Source organism: Triticum dicoccoides, chromosome 7A (assembly GCF_002162155.2).
Source record: "Triticum dicoccoides isolate Atlit2015 ecotype Zavitan chromosome 7A, WEW_v2.0, whole genome shotgun sequence".
Taxonomy (NCBI): Eukaryota; Viridiplantae; Streptophyta; class Magnoliopsida; order Poales; family Poaceae; genus Triticum; species Triticum dicoccoides.
Window position 1 is genome coordinate 136,311,966 of NC_041392.1, and position 17,843 is coordinate 136,329,808.

Consider the following 17,843-nt stretch of genomic DNA (forward strand, 5'->3'; position numbering starts at 1 on the left):
GAGGGCGCGGGCCACGGCGAGGCGCGGGCGATGGCGACGGTGGGCGACGGCGACGGCGGGGGCGGCGGGCGGCGTCGGGGCAGCCTAGCGGCGTCGATGTCGTCGGCGTTGTTGGGGGCAACCGCGAATGAGAAGTGAAAATTTCCTAAGTGTCATCTTATATAGCAAAGCCTTTAGTCCCGGTTGGTGCCACGAACCGTGACCAATGCACCCCTTTAGTCCCGGTTGGTGGCACCAACCAGGACCAAAGGCCTTGTGCTGCCCCGCGTCAAAAGTTTAGTACCACCTCGCTAGTCGAGAGAGCTCGAGAGTGGTTTATAAGCGCTGTTGCGCCCACCCTCTCGAGCTCCTCTTAATTTTAGGCTTTCGGGCCTAACCGTACGTTGTGTGCTTGTGGGCCTACTCGGCCTCCTGCGGGCCTGAATCCTGGCCCATGGTAGGGTTTCTAGTCGTATTCAGGCCATGGGGGGCCGGTAGGTGGCACTTTTTTTGTTTTCCTTGTTGCTTTATTTATTTTATTTTGTTTCTACTTACAACAAAATACTTATTGTTGCTATTTTTATTTATTTTATTAAAGTTTATTTTTAATTCTTTTTCTTTTAGGTCACAAAAATTATAAACTTTCTGTTAGTGCCATTAGTTTTCAAATTTGTTTTTTTGTTTTCTTTGTTGCTTTATTTATTTTATTTTGTTTCTACTTACAACAAAATACTTATTGTTGCTATTTTTATTTATTTTATTAAAGTTTATTTTTAATTATTTTATTTTAGGTCACAAAAATTATAAACTTTCTGTTATTGCCATTAGTTTTCAAATTTGAATAGTTAAAATTTGAATTCTTTGATATTTGTGTGAATCACAAGTTTGTGATAAACTTTACTATGAAAATAGTTTTTTTATTTTGTTTTTTGCATTATTTATTTTCTTTTATTTTTTGCTTTATTTTTTAATACCTTTTGCTTTTAGGTCAGAAAAATCATAAACTTTCTGTTAGTGCCATTAGTTTTAGAAAAATTATAAACTTTATGTTAGTGCCATTAGTTTTCAAATTTGAATAGTTAAAATTTGAATAATGGTATTAGGTCAGAAAAAGTTGAAAGTTGGCATGGTATCATAATTTCACCCACATAGCATGTGCATGTACAAAATGGACAATGGTATCATACTCGTCTGTTACAAAGTTGGCATGGTATCATCATAATAGTTGCGGGAGAAAGTCTTCACTTTTTCTTCGCTTGTGTCATTTGCTTATTGCGCCGTAACCATGGATAATCTTCATAGTTTATCAGGATGCTTGGGTCAGCCTTGACTTTGAAGGAAGGAATTTCATGAAACTTTTCATAATCTTCAGACATGTCTGTCTTGCCCTCCACTCCCACGATGTCCCTTTTTCTTGAAAGAACTATGTAGCGCTTTGGCTCATCGTATGATGTATTCGCTTCCTTATCTTTTCTTTTTCTCGGTTTGGTAGACATGTCCTTCACATAGATAACCTGTGCCGCATCATTGGCTAGGACGGACGGTTCGTCGGTGTACCCAAGATTTTTCAGATCCACTGTTGTCATTTCGTACTGTGGGTCTACCTGTACCCCGCCTCCTGACAAATTGACCCATTTGCACTTAAACAAAGGGACCTTAAAATCATGTCCGTAGTCAAGTTCCCATATGTCCACTATGTAACCATAATATGTGTCCTTTCCCCTCTCAGTTACTGCATCAAAGCGGACACCGCTGTTTTGGTTGGTGCTCTTTTGATCTTGGGCGATCGTGTAAAATGTATTCCCATTTATCTCGTATCCTTTGTAGGTCAATACAGTCAAAGATGGTCCCCTGGACAACAAGTACAGCTCATCACAAACAGTGTTGTCACCTCTGAGACGTGTTTCCAACCAACTACTGAAAGTCCTGTTGTGTTCACATGTAATCCAGTCGTCGCACTGCTCCGGGTGTTTGGAGCGCAGACTGTTCTTGTGATCGACATACGGGGTCACCAAGGTAGAGTTTTGTAGAACTGTGTAGTGTGCTTGAGACTAAGAATATCCGTCCCTGCATATTATTGAGTCCCCTCCCAGCGTGCCTTTTCCAGTCAGTCTCCCCTCATACCGCGATTTAGGGAGACCTATCTTCTTAAGGCCAGGAATGAAGTCAACACAAAACCCAATGACATCCTCTGTTTGATGGCCCATGGAGATGCTTCCTTCTGGCCTAGCGCGGTTACAGACATATTTCTTTAGGACTCCCATAAACCTCTCAAAGGGGAACATATTGTGTAGAAATATGAGCCCCAGAATGACAATCTCGTCGACTAGATGAACTAGGACGTGCGTCATGATATTGAAGAAGGATGGTGGGAACACCAGCTCGAAGCTGACAAGACATTGCGCCACATCACTCCTTAGCCTTGGTACGATTTCTGGATCGATCACCTTCTGAGAGATTGCATTGAGGAATGCACATAGCTTCACAATGGCTAATCGGACGTTTTCCGATAGAAGCCCCCTCAATGCAACCGGAAGCAGTTGCGTCATAATCACGTGGCAGTCATGAGACTTTAGGTTCTGGAACTTTTTCTCTGGCATATTTATTATTCCCTTTATATTCGACGAGAAGCCAGTCGTGACCTTCATACTGAGCAGGCATTCAAAGAAGATTTCTTTCTCTTCTTTCGTAAGAGTGTAGCTGGCAGGACCTTCATACTGCTTCGGAGGCATGCCGTCTTTTTCATGCAAACGTTGCAGGTCCTCCCGTGCCTCAGGTGTATCTTTTGTCTTTCCATACACGCCCAAGAAGCCTAGCAGGTTCACGCAAAGGTTCTTCGTCACGTGCATCACGTTGATTGAAGAGCGGACCTCTAGGTCTTTCCAGTAGGGTAGGTCCCAAAATATAGATTTCTTCTTCCACATGGGTGCGTGTCCCTCAGCGTCATTCGGAATAGCTAGTCCGTCGGGACCCTTTCCAAAGATTACATGTAAATCATTGACCATAGCAAGTACGTGATCACCGGTACGCATGGCGGGCTTCTTCCGGTGATCTGCCTCGCCTTTGAAATGCTTGCCTTTCTTTCGACATTGATGGTTGGTCGGAAGAAATCGACGATGGCCCAGGTACACATTCTTCCTGCATTTGTCCAGGTATATACTTTCAGTTTCATCTAAACAGTGCGTGCATGCATGGTATCCCTTGTTTGTCTGTCCTGAAAGGTTACTGAGAGCGGGCCAATTGTTGATGGTTACAAACAGCAACGTGTGTAGGTTAAATTCCTCCTGTTTGTGCTCATCCCACGTACGTACACCATTTCCATTCCACAGCTGTAAAAGTTCTTCAACTAATGGCCTTAGGAACACATCAATGTCGTTGCCCGGTTGCTTAGGGCCTTGGATGAGAATTGGCATCATAATGAACTTCCGCTTCATGCACATCCAAGGAGGAAGGTTATACATACATAGAGTCACGGGCCAGGTGCTGTGATTGCTGCTCTGCTCCCCGAAAGGATTAATGCCATCCACGCTTAAACCAAACCATACGTTCACTGGGTCACTTGCAAACTCAGGCCAGTACTTTCTCTCGATTTTTCTCCACTGTGACCCATCAGCGGGTGCTCTCAACTTCCCGTCTTCCTTACGGCCCTCACTGTGCCATCGCATCAACTTGGCATGCTCTTTGTTTATGAACAGACGTTTCAACCATTGTATTATAGGAGCATACCACATCACCTTCACAGGAACCCTCTTCCTGGGGGGCTCACCGTCAACATCACCAGGGTCATCTCGTCTGATCTTATACCGCAATGCACCGCATACCGGGCATGCGTTCAGATCCTTGTACGAACCGCGGTAGAGGATGCAGTCATTAGGGCATGCATGTATCTTCTGCACCTCCAATCCTAGAGGGCATACGACCTTCTTTGCTGCGTATGTACTGTCGGGCAATTTGTTATCCTTTGGAAGCTTCTTCTTCAATATTTTCAGTAGCTTCTCAAATCCTTTGTCAGGCACAACATTCTCTGCCTTCCACTGCAGAAATTCCAGTACGGTACCGAGCTTTGTGTTGCCATCTTCGCAATTGGGGTACAGCCCTTTTTGTGATCCTCTAACATGCGATCGAACTTCAGCTTCTCCTTTTGACTTTCGCATTGTGTCCTTGTATCGACAATGACCCGGCAGAGATCATCATCATCGGGCACATCGTCTGGTTCCTCATGATCTTCAGCAGCTTCCCCCGTTGCAGCATCATTGGGCACATCGTCTGGTTCCTCTTGATCTTCAGCAGCTTCCCCCGTTGCAGCATCACCGTATTCAGGGGGCACATAGTTGTCATCGTCCTCTTCTTCTTCGCCGTCTTCCATCATAACCCCTATTTCTCCGTGCCTCATCCAAACATTATAGTGTGGCATGAAACCATTGTAAAGCAGGTGGGTGTGAAGGATTTTCTGATCAGAGTAAGACTTTGTATTCCCATATTTAGGGCATGGACAACACATAAAACCATTTTGCTTGTTTGCCTCAGCCACTTCGAGAAAATCATGCACGCCCTTAATGTACTCGGAGGTGTGTCTGTCACCGTACATCCATTGCCGGTTCATCTGTGTGCATTATATATAATTAAGTGTGTCAAAAACCATTACAGAACATCATGACCAAATTAATAGAAGTTCATCATCACATTAAAACCAAAGTATATACATAGTTCTCATCTAACAACATATAGCTCCCCAGAGCATCTAATTAATTAAACCATACATTGAAACTATGTAAAACATTGCAATGTGGAAACAAATGCGATCGTAATCGCAACCAAGGTAACAATTGATCCAACGGCATAATGATACCAAGCCTCGGTATGAATGGCATATTTTCTAATCTTTCTCATCTTCAACCGCATTGCATCCATCTTGATCTTATGATCATCGACGACATCCGCAACATGCAACTCCAATATCATCTTCTCCTCCTCAATTTTTTTTATTTTTTTCTTCAAGTAATTGTCTTCTTCTTCAACTAAATTTAACCTCTCGACAATAGGGTCGGTTGGAATTTCTGGTTCAACTACCTCCTACATAAATAAAATCTATGTCACGTTGGTCGGCATAATTGTCATAAATAATAAATGAACCAAATAGTTATAAAAAGATAATATATACCACATCCGAATCATAGCCAGGGCGAGGGCCGACGGGGGCGGATACCAAAACCATCGCACTATATAATAACAAGCAATAAATAAAGTAAGAAAATTAGACGAGTATCTATCTAAAGTAAGATTTTTTTTTCTTTCAGAAAGAAGATAAGAACAAGAGGCTCACCACGGTGGTGCCGGCGACGAGATCGGCGTGGGCGATCGACGGCGGTGAAGACGGGAATGAGACGTGACAGGCCGCTAAACCTAGACAAATCTCGAGGAAAATGGAGCTTTGAGGTCGAGCTTCGAGAGGAGAAAGCTTAACTAGTGTGGCTCGGACATTTCATCGAACACCTCATGTGCGTAGGAGGTGAGCTAGAGCATCACAAAGCCCTCCCCTCGCCGGCCAGAGAAAAACAGAGCACTGGAGTGCTCTGCTCGCGGGCGAGGGCTATATATAGGCACCACATTGGTCCCGGTTCGTGGCATGAACTGGGACTAAAGGGAAGCCTATGGTCCCAGTTCAAGACACCAACCGCGACAAATGGTGGTGGGCCAGGAGCGAGGCCCATTGGCCCCGGTTCGTCCCACTAACCGGGACCAAAGGAGCCAGACGAACCGGGACCAATGCCCCCACGAGGCCCGGCAGGCCCCTGGCCTCACGAATCGGGACTAATGGGCTGACTCGGCCTGAACCAAAGCCCTCTTTTCTACTAGTGTTAATAGGCTAATCGGCAAGTTAATCAGCCATTTAATCAATTAATCAAATGATTTATCAGGTAATCGGCTACTCGGGGACCCTATGAGTAGGGATTAATCGGCATGTTAACTGGTTAATCAGATGAATTCTTGAACAGGGATTTCATGTAAGAAAATGTATGTACATGCAACGAATTTTGGCCACTAATATAATTTTAATTAAGTGATCGTGTTTGATTATGTTTTTTCACCGTTTGGTTTGATCAAATGGTGCTTAAACCGAAACAACAAATTTGAACCCAATGCCAAAAATAATTATGGAGGCTGTGGCGATTCTTTTTTTTTTTGAAACAAGGCAAAAGATTTGCCACTTTCATTCATTAAGCAGAAAAGAGTTGCCCGGTTAATTAACGGAAACCCGGGCAAAAACCGTTACAACACACGCCCTCAACAGGGCACCATCAACACACGCCGACCCCAGGGCCGCGCTCCAGTCGAGCCGCTGGCTCCGTCACCCAAGCAACCTGTAGCCGACACCCTACAACCAAGACCGAAGCTTCCGCTCTGGCATCCACGCCGACCCCAAGGCCGCGCACCAGGCGAGCCGCCTGCTCTGCTGCCCGAGCAACCGAAGCCGACACTCTACAACCATCTCCGAAGCCGCCGCTCTGACGTACAGATAGAAACCCCACACACCGACCCCGAGGCCGCGCACCAGGCGAGCCGTCAGCTTCGTCACCCGAGCAACCGGAGCCGACACCCAACCACCGTATCTGGAGCCGCCGCTCCGACATCCACGCCGACCCCGAGGCCACGCACCAGGCTGGCCAACAACACTGCCACCCACGTGACCAATGCCGGCACCCCTCCATGACGACTAGATCCGGAGTCGCCGCTCCGACTTCCACGTCGGCCCCAAGGTCGGGCACCACCCGAGCCGATGACTCTCCCAGGCCAAGGCCACTCCAGAACGATGCCTCCAAGAAGGATCGCGACACCGGAGCGCCGCCATCATCCACTCCAAGAACTGGAGCAAGGGTTTCCCTCGGAGTGAGAGAGAAGAGGTCGAAGGCCCTCAAACGACGACGCCTCCAAGAAGGTGTGCGGCGCCCATAGGCGTCGCCGCCGCCAGCTTCGGCCAATGCCGGAGCAAGGCTTTCGCCCCGAGCAGCCAAAGGAAGCTCTTCCCTTGAACCGGCACACGAGAGCCACCGCCCGCTTGAACCACCACCTACCACCAGAGCCAGGAGCCGCCGATCAGAACATCCTCGCCGCCGCCACCTGCACCACGCAGAGCCGCCGACCAGGCCACCCTATCACCACCGCAGGAGCCAGAACCAGCCACGTCTGGTCAGATCCGGCGCCACACACAGCAGCTACAGCCAACCCACCGGCCAGCACCAAGCGTCCCTAGCACGTCCGAGGGCCGACGCACCGCCGTAGAGTACCGGCGCCCCGAGCTCCAGCCGTGGCACTGCCCACGCAGCCACACCACGGCTGCCGTAGCTGAAGAAGAGGTCCGGGGCCGCCGCCCCGGCATCCGAGCATCACAACCCCACCATCACGCCCTCTAGATACCAGGAGATTTGATGATAACCCCCCAGGCCACTTAAACCCCACATGTCAGAGACAGCGGCGGGGGGTATATGATCAAGGATTGGCCAACAAGGGGGGTTATCATCAATTATCCCCTAGATCCACGCACGGCCACCAGCCTCCCGCGCCAGATCCGGCCACCAAACCCGCGTCGGAGGGCCAAGCCGCCGCTCGCGCCTGACCGAGGCGCCTCCTCTGCCAACACCGAAACAGAGCGCCGAATCCCGCGATTGGAGACGCCAGATTCGTGCCCGCGCCTCCCTGCGGTCGTCCCTCGTGCGAAGCCCCGGAGCCAAGCTCACGCGCAGCCGCCGCGCCAGATCCGCTCCGCCCGCATGCCGCAACATCAGGCCGTCCTGGGCCAGCGCCCAACGCCGAGCAACTCCTCACCCGGCCACGCACCTCGCAGCGCCGCCTTGCCACCTCGCCGCGCCGCCCAGAGCGACCACCGGCTCGAGCTCCCATCGGTGTGACGGCCCGCGCCGCTCGACCAGGAGGAGGAGGAAGAGGGCCCCGCCGCCGCCGAGCCGCGCGGGCTTCACCCGGCGACTCCTGCCGGCAGCGGCGAGGGGAGGGGAACGCCGGTGAGAGGCGCTGGCGGCGGGCTAGGTTTCGCCCCCTGGTTGCCCGCGGCAGCGACCGAGGACGGCCCCCCTGCGGCGATTCTTAGGGCTCCTTTGATTCACAGGGTTTAGGAAGCGCAGGAATAGGAAACATACAGGAATAGGATGTACCTTCCACTGAAATCCTACGTTGGGTAGCAAAACAGAGGATTTTTTCCAAGAAGTCCAACCTCATGCTTGTTTTCCTGTAAAAATGAACTAAGAAGTTTCTATAGGATTGGTTCCTGAGGAATGCAATCCTAAGAATCAAACAACATGTAAAGGGAAAATTTCATAGGGTGTCAATCCTGTAAAATTTCTATGCAAACCCTATAAATCAAAGGAGGCCTTAGTTCCTCTGAACCAAGTGAATGCTGCTAATGATGGTACTGACCGGAAAGTGCTCTTACTTTCCCGCATTTTCCAGAGGGGTGGAGGAGCGATTGTACTTGTGGAGTGTGGACGATGGAGCAGAGTCGACAGATGGATATAGACGCATGCGTGGAGGAGCAGCATTGACCTTTTTCTTAGGTCCTTTTTTTCTTGCAATAATAATACTAGTAGGAAACTGTGAGCAGTAGATGATTGCAGGGTAGATCACATGAAAGTGCAACCGTAGGCGAGTGATGACTCAGGCCAGAGCCCACAACCAACCACAGGAAGAGGACTCCACTTATCCTTTCACTAGTAGAAGAGCAGGGTAGACGACGGGCATGGAACCGTAGGTGGCTCAGAGGCCGGAGCCGACAGGCATAGGTAGGGGCCGTGGGTACTACCACTGCTGCACCGCCATTACTGGGAGGCTCAGTGAGACAGTGAGCAGTCCTGGCGTGCGGCCTAGCATCGTCACGTAGCAAGTGCATTTATCTGGTGAGGGACCGGCCGTCCGACTTACACGTACATGTCGTCGCAAATCAAGGAAGAGAAAACACACTCTAAAAACCGGTGTGCCTGTACGTGCATGTGCCATCGTGCAGATGCAGTCTGCTCGTACGGCGACGTAAAGAGGCTCTAGCTACCGGCATGACGTGCTGGACGCCACGCGTCTCGTCATCTCGTCTACGTCATAGCACTCGTCTATGCTCAGCTCGCTCGGTTCGCTGAACCCCTGTTCAGTCGACTGAAAACTTATTTCGGGTCAATCAATTCGTTTTCAGCCGTCGATGCAAAATCAACGGCCAGATGACCTCCTCTAACCTTTGGCCTTCCCTTTCTTCTTCCCCAGACCGCCCACATACCACCGGCTGAATCGTTAGACTCCGGCGCTCGTGACAGGTGACGCTCCCGCGCCAGCTTCGCCGGCCGAATTTCCCGGTGAACCAACACCCTCCCTCACCCCGCACCCAAACGGCTTGGCTGATACTCCCTTCCCAAAATAATCGACGGACTCAATTTCCAAATTCAGGTGACCTACGTCCACTAAACTAAATAAATAAATACAATGGTAAATGAAAAACCAGACAAGTTGGTTTGTGACAATTTATCGTACCGCTGGATATAATCTTCGTCTTTTTGTCTCCGAAACCGATTAATTAACGGAAAAGATAAATCGCGAACATTTGGAATTTGCCCATGACCAATCAAACATTTTTCATGGCAATTTCATGCGCCATGGGCCTGCACTTTTGCTCGCAATCCTTTTTTTTTGAAATAAATTATTTTAATAGAAGAACGACCAAAATAAAAAGACTGTTGACAAACTAACCGAGAAAAAAAATCATAGAGCGTAATACGCACATAGCCAGTTTTGATATTGTCATGCGGTATCCACAGTCCAACCAGACCCTTACATGTGGTGTCTGCTTTGAGGGAAGTTTGAGCTTCCTACTCCTCGCGCCACAACCTAGTTTGAAGTAGCCTGACCTTCCACTCACCGTCGGCAATAGCCAGGCAACCACTAATGCCTCGCCCGGGCCTCTGGAATTCCCACGGTTGCTCATTGGATGGCCGCCATGCGGCATCATCTCCCAGCAGCTTGCGTGTGAGCAGGTTGGGAGGTGTGAAAGTAGGCGAGAGGTGTGCAAGCAGGGCGCCATAGTGTTTCTCACTGGGAGACGCGTCCTTTGATCGCCCGCCGTCAGTCGTCTGCCGCCTCCCCAACAAGTGTCCCCAACTACCTCCTTAATGGCACCCGTAGCTGCCTATACAACACGGCGCCTTTTGCTCTCTCGCTTCAATCCTATCTCTGGCGCCTCCCATTCCAATCTTGCCCTCCTTCAATCCACGGCCTAGTTCTTCGTCCACGACGCACCCGAATGAATCCTCCATCGTATTCAGTTTTGGGGTGAGGTGGAGGAGTATCCCGCGAATGCCCACGGATTCTCTGGCCCCCTTTTCGGAGCACATGGACGCTGCCCTCGAGGAGGTCGCGCGGATGGACGTGCATATGGAGCAACACATTTGGGCCGCCGTGACCGCACCATCGCAGACGAACATCACCGTCCGGGCAACACCGTCGAGGCGCATTTTCAAGCCATCCGGGCCAACATCGCCGCATTTCTATGAAGTCGTGATGGTGGGGGTCGAGATGGCGGTGGTGCCGTGGTGGTGGCTGCAACTAGGCGGTGGACGTGGCCGTTGCCATATGGCTGCTAGTTTAGCTATAATTATTAGGTGTTATATAAACATAAGTCATATTATGACTAATTTTCGCTCCCATTTTTGAATGAAGCTGTTGTTTCTGAACCTGTTCAATGTATTCGTCTGAATTTGCTGGGAAGAACCTGTGGCTCAACGAGAGAGGTGGGTCCCACTTGCAGGGCAAATGTGAAGTTTGTTGGAATAATTATGCATCTATGAGATGCCATTAGCAGAATCTAATTGCACCTAGATCACCTCACAACATGAACAGAGAAGGGTTTAGGGTTTCTTTACATGTCACGGGAGTGGACATGATCGCCTGCTCGGTGCAGGCGTGATGCAGGGGTGATGTAGTCGAAGTAGATGTTCTCCTCGACGTCCTGATTCCTTCAGGACGCCACCGGCACTGCCCAGAGACAGCGACGGCGGCTGGCTTAGGTCTTCCCGTCGCTGCAGCACTCCCCCTGATCGGATGGGGTGAGAGAATATCGGGAGGAGAGTAAACCTTACGTGAATTGTAATCTCGCAGGTGCCCAGCTCTCTCCCGTATCCCTTTTAATATGGCGCTGGCGACAGGGGACCCAAAACCTGAGTTGGTTTTTGGGCGCCCCCGATCAGGGCGCGTTAGTTCTGATCGAGGCTCACGTACGTTGGTACGTGGACCCCTTCACTTATCGTTATCCCTTTATCTTTTTTTTTTCTTCTGTTAGACTAATAGATCTAACTGGCCTGTTTAAGCCGTCAGATCAAAACCAACATTCTCCCCCTTGATCGTTAGGCTTAACTTCATTCGCCCATTCTATATAGGAATGATGTACCAAAGTGAGGTGTTACAACAGCTCAAAACGCCATAGAACCTCAACACTTATAGTACACCCGCCTATTTCGAAATGGAAAACATTTTACTAATTGGGGAGTGGTTTATTTTAATGGTCCTCTTATTCCAGAATCATCAGGCCTCCAGTAGTCCCATGCCGGCAACATGCTCACGAAAGATACTGGGTGGTAAGCCTTTTGTTAGCGGATCCGCAAGCATATGCTTCGTTCTTATATGTTTAACATCAACTGTTTGATCCTGGATTCTATCTTTCACAACACGATACTTTATGTCAATGTGTCTGGCAGCATTACTTGACTTGTTGTTACTCGTATAGAAAACTGCTGGTTCATTATCGCAGTACAATAAAATTGGTTTAGATATGTTGTCAACCACTTTAAGTCCGGGTATAAAATTCTTTAGCCATACAGCCTGCCCGGTGGCCTCATAACATGCTACAAATTCTGCTTGCATCGTAGATCCAGCAGTTAACGTTTGTTTGGAGCTTTTCCACGATATAGCTCCTCCCGCGAGTGTGAATATATAACCTGACGTGGATCTCATACTATCCACACACCGGCAAAATCAGAGTCTGAATAACCAACAATTTCTAGGTTATCAGTTCTTTTATATGTAAGCATGAAGTCCTTAGTTCCTTGCATATAACGCAAGACTTTCTTTGCGGCCTTCCAGTGGTCCGGTCCTGGATTTGATTGGTATCTGCCAAGCACCCCGGTTACAAAACATAAGTCTGGGCGTGTACACACTTGAGCATACATGATGCTTCCAACAGCTGAAGCATAAGGAACCGACTTCATCTGATCAGTTTCACATTGGTTCCTCGGACATTGAAATGTCCCAAACTTATCGCCCTTAACTACAGGAGCAGGTGAGGGTGAGCACTTATGCATATTGAATTTTTTCAGTACTCTCTCAAAGTATGCCTTTTGAGATAGTCCTAACGTTCCTCTGGACCTATCTCGATGAATCTCGATGCCGAGGACATACGAGGCTTCACCAAGATCTTTCATATCAAAACTGGATGACAGAAAATTCTTGGTCTCATGCAGCATATCCTTATCGCTACATGCCAACAATATGTCATCAACGTATAGGACTAAAAATGTGAACCTACTGCCTTTAAACTTAACGTATATGCAGTTGTCCATAACATTTTCGGTGAAACCAAAAGTTTTGATAATTTTATCAAACTTGAGGTACCACCCTCTTGAAGCTTGCTTCAAGCCATAAATTGATTTCTTTAGACGACATGCTAAATGTTCCTTTCCTTCCACAACAAAGCCTTCTGGCTGAGCCATGTAAACATCTTCTTTTAAGTCACCATTTAGAAATGCCGTTTTAACATCCATTTGGTGTAGTTCTAGGTCGTAATGAGCTACTAATGCCATTATGATTCTGAAAGAATCCTTGGTTGACACAGGGGAGAAGGTTTGCTTATAATCAATGCCTTCTCTCTGTGTATACCCTTTTGCCACTAGCCTTGCCTTGAACCGTTCGACATTCCCTTTGGAATCATACTTGGTTTTGTAGACCCACTTGCAGCCTACTTTCTTAGCTCCATCGGGAACTTCTACTAAGTCCCATACATCGTTTGAGCCCATAGATTTCAACTCGTCTTCCATGGCAACCAACCATTTGGACGGATTTTCGCTTTTAATGGCTTCCTTATATGAGGTTGGATCCTCCACCTTTCCCATATCATTCATGTCCTCCATCAAAAAAGTGATATAATCATCTGATATGGCTTTCTTCCTCTCACGCCGTGGTCTACCCATGGGCGGAGGTGGTGGTGGAACATCATCATTTTCATTATTTTCTCGGAGATCCTCATTTGTGTTTGGATTCTCATTATTAGTTTCTGGATCACCATTTGACTGAGAGACTGAACCGTGAGATTCAGGATCATCAGATGTCACATTTCTTCGTATTGGAAAAACAATCTCTTGGATAGTCGGGGATGGTACACAAACCCGCTTCTCCTCAAGATTGATCTCCCTTAAATTTGTGACCTCATTATCCTCAAAAAATACCGCTTGTCTAGTCTCCACAAACTTGGTGGTGTGTCTTGGACAATAAAAACGATATCCCTTTCCCCTATGAGGGTATCCAACAAAGAAACAACTAACTGTTTTTGGATCCAGTTTCTTAAGTTGTGGATTGAAAACTTTAGCTTCAGCAGGACAACCCCACACCCGTAAGTAATTCAAGCTTGGTTTCTTTCCCGCCCACATCTCGTAAGGTGTGTTCGGTGCTGACTTAGTTGGAGCAAGATTTAGTATGTGTGCAGCTGTCTTTAATGCCTCTATCCAAAGGCTTACTGGTAAACTAGAGTGACTAAGCATGCTTCGCACCATATCCATAAGGGTGCGGTTGCGGCGCTCGGCCACACCATTTTGTTGTGGTTCACCAGGCATTGAGTACTGAGCAATGATTCCATTTTCAGATAAGAACTTGGCAAAAGGTCCAGGAATCTGCCCATAAGGAGCATGCCTACCATAATACTCTCCCCCGCGATCAGACCGTACAACTTTGATTTTTGCGTTCAGTTGATTTTCAACCTCCGCTTTATAGACTTTGAATTTCTCCAAAGCTTCCGATCGGTCACGTATGGGATAAATATACCCATAGCGGGAAAAATCATCTGTGAATGTAATGAACGAATCAAAACCATCTACAGACTTAACATTAAGGGGTCCACATATGTCGGTGTGAATTAATTCTAAAACCCCTGTGGCTCTAACTGCTCCTTTCTTAATTGTTTTTGCAAATTTTCCTTTAATGCAGTCGACACATTTGTCTGCATCTGAGAAGTCTAATGGGAGGAGTATTTCATTTTTAACTAAGCGTTCCATTCTCCCCCTCGAAATGTGGCCCAAACGACAATGCCACAATTTCGAAGAATTACTTACTCCTTTCCATTTCTTCTCAACATTAATTGCATCACTCACATGCATAACTGAATCATTATTAAGAGATAACATGTATAGTTGGCCTCGTCTAACACCGATGCCTACATTCTTATTACATTTGATCAAAACAAATTGTTTCTTGCCAAAATGGCACTCATACATATCATCATCTAAACAAGAAACTGAAATCAAATTCCTACTTAAGGTAGGCACATAAAGAACATTATTCAATCTAAGAGTGTGGCCAGTGTGTAGCTCCAACGTGAGAGATCCCACAGCTTCAACATCGGCCTCAACTCCGTTCGCAACCTTAAGCTTTCTTGTTCCTCCTCTTATGGTTTGGATCGTATCGAATCCCTGCATAGAGTTAGCAACGTGAGTGGTTGCCCCTGAATCAATCCACCATGACTTTATTGAAAAATCAACATAAAGTGATTCATCTACAAAAGTAATTTCATCAATACCTCTTTTGTTCATCCATTTTAGAAAGCCTGGGCAGTCCCTTTGATAGTGTCCCTCTTCTTTGCAGAAGTTACAAGCATTTTCTCCAGCAGTGGAGCTGCTAGGAGCAGAAGAACCACCGGCTTCTTTACCCTTGAATGCCTTAGGGTTGAATGGCTTAGTGCCTTCTTTCTTGACTTGCCTTTTCTGAGGCTTAGGGAAACCTTGTCCGTCATGCTTTCTCTTGTTAGAGCCAACATGAAAGACATGGTCTTTCTTCTGCCTCATGATCCTTTCTTCCTCCTGGACGATCCTTGCGGTCATCTCAGAGAGTGGCCATTTTTCCTTTAGAGAGTTATAGTTGACCTTAAATTGTTCAAACTCTTCAGGAAGAGACTCAAGAATAATTATGACAAGAAGGGCTTCACTTAAAGAACACTCCAAAGCCTTAAGGTTGGTGAAAGCATTTACCACCCTCAATATGTGCTGCCTAACATTTCCGTCAATAGTGTATTTCTGAAGAAGTTTAGCAAAAAGCTCATGAGCATACACTTTGTCGGAGCCTTTAAATTGCTCCTCCATTTCAGTGAGGAAATCTTTAGCAGTATCTTTCTTAGGGAGTGCTTCAGAAATGTCCGGCGATATTGTCGCTTTCATGATGAGAAGCGCAATATGGTTGGACTTATTCCACTTTTCCATCTTAACATCATACTCCTTCTTGAGTTCTGCATACCCTGTGACACCTGCCACAGGTGCCACAGGTTTTTCTTCCCTCAAGGCATAGTCAAATTCATTACAACCCAAACATAATTCGACTTGGGACTTCCAACGAGGGAAGTTACTCCCCGTAAGTGGTTCGATCGTGTCGGACCGGAATGGAGCGGAAGCTGAAATCATCATAAAAGTTCATAAGTAAAGTTGCATGATTATAAATTTACGTTGGTAAATAAACAAACATGCCAAGTATTTAATTTCAACTCCATGTCAAAACACCGTTGGGCAAAAAAAACATGGAATGAAAATATCACAGGGGATGACTCGTAATAATAAAACAACGTTGGTCCGAATTAAAATCAGAGTCATTTCATTCTCAATTTAAACATCAACATTAAAAAAACATTATCATTATTTGATGTCTAAAAAAAACTTCATCATCCGAAAACACATAATAAATCCTGAATAAAATATCTCGTTGGTTCAATTTTACCCAGAATAATAATGTGTTTATTACATTTTTACGCATTTTCTGGTTTAAGCAGTGCAAATCATAATATTTATTAACTTAAACGCACTGGAAAAACAAAAAATCGCGACAGTGATTTTGGCCCAAAATCCCCACGGCTGTCCGAAATGCAGCTCAGTCCAGTAGCGTAATTTTTTTTTGCTGGACTGAAACTACCTGGGCTGAAGCCCGCGGCCGGATATGGCCCGTTAAGCACCCGACGGCCCGGCTGGGAGCCGCGCGTCGCTTTCAGTCGTCGGATCGAGCCGACGGCTCGGATCGCCTCGCAAGTGAGCAAAACAGCCGGCTGGGTCAAACCCTAGCCATTTCTTCCCCTCCTCCCGATTCCCACACTCACTGGCGTTTGACGGCGGCCCGAGGCGTGACGGGGTTCGACGGCGGCCCGAGGCGCGCCGGCCATGGCGGCGCGGCGGCTGCGCTCGCCGGAGGAGCGTGCAGCGGGGTGAATCCCGCGCGCTCCCCCGTCGAACGTGGCCCCGGCGTCCGTGCTCATGGCGCATCAGGGGAGGAGGGACGCCGGCCACCGCGACATGTGGGGCGACGGCGACGAGCTCGTCCAGTCAAGTGGTGGCGGTGGCGGCTAGGAAACGTTCCGCGCGTCGCTCCGGTGGGAGGCGACGGCGTCGCGGCGTCTCCGCCCTCGCACCACTTGATGCAGTGCGGGCCCCGAAGGGAAAGGCGGCTACGCGGCGCATTAGGTGAGCCTATGCCTCATTCTTCTCCAATTCGTGTTCATCAGTGCTTATATTGGATTAAAAACAGCCCTAATTAAAGAATTAGGGTTCTACCGAAATTGGGGATTTTTCTAGGGTTCTTCAACATGGGGTTTTGCTACTGTATGTGTGCTATGTATCCCTCTGCCTTCTAATTTGATAATCCAAACGGAAACAGATACTTAAAAGAGGATCAAGTTAAATTAACAGAAACTTAATCATGAGCATTAATTCTTCAGAGGCTTAATTAAAACTGATTAAGCATAATGGCAATGGAGATCCGTGGCAAATTAGAATACAACATGAGGGCATTAAGACAGTAGCATGCATATTTGGGCTAACCAGGGGTAAAACTTTCAATCTTGATCATAAACCCTAAACATGTCATTGATCTAAACATGATAGTGATCTACTGATCAACAATAAAGGAATCTATTGCAATCAAGATTGGCGACTGATACCATTGTTGGAATAATTATGCGTCTATGAGATGCCATTAGCAGAATCTAATTGCACCTAGATCACCTCACAACATGAACAGAGAAGGGTTTAGGGTTTCTTTACATGTCACGGGAGTGGACATGATCGCCTGCTCGGTGCAGGCGTGATGCAGGGGTGATGTAGTCGAAGTAGATGTTCTCCTCGACGTCCTGATTCCTTCAGGACGCCACCGGCACTGCCCAGGGACAGCGGCGGCGGCTGGCTTAGGTCTTCCCGTCGCTGCAGCACTCCCCCTGATCGGATGGGGTGAGAGAATATCGGGAGGAGAGTAAACCTTACGTGAATTGTAATCTCGCAGGTGCCCAGCTCTCTCCCGTATCCCTTTTAATATGGCGCTGGCGACAGGGGACCCAAAACCTGAGTTGGTTTTTGGGCGCCCCCGATCAGGGCGCGTTAGTTCTGATCGAGGCTCACGTACGTTGGCACGTGGACCCCTTCACTTATCGTTATCCCTTTATCCTTTTTTTTTCTGTTAGACTAACAGATCTAACTGGCCTGTTTAAGCCGTCAGATCAAAACCAACAAAGTTAGCATTATAACGACAATGTGTTTGTGGTTTTGGCTCGACAGATGCTGCCAATACAACGACTCTCTACTAGAGAG

General features: G+C 47.5%; 1 pseudogene; it reads right to left on the minus strand.

Annotated features, from left to right (window-relative positions):
- Positions 1 to 6,552: 6,552 nt before the first annotated feature.
- On the minus strand, positions 6,553 to 7,357 carry LOC119333283 (annotated as a pseudogene).
- Positions 7,358 to 17,843: the final 10,486 nt, after the last annotated feature.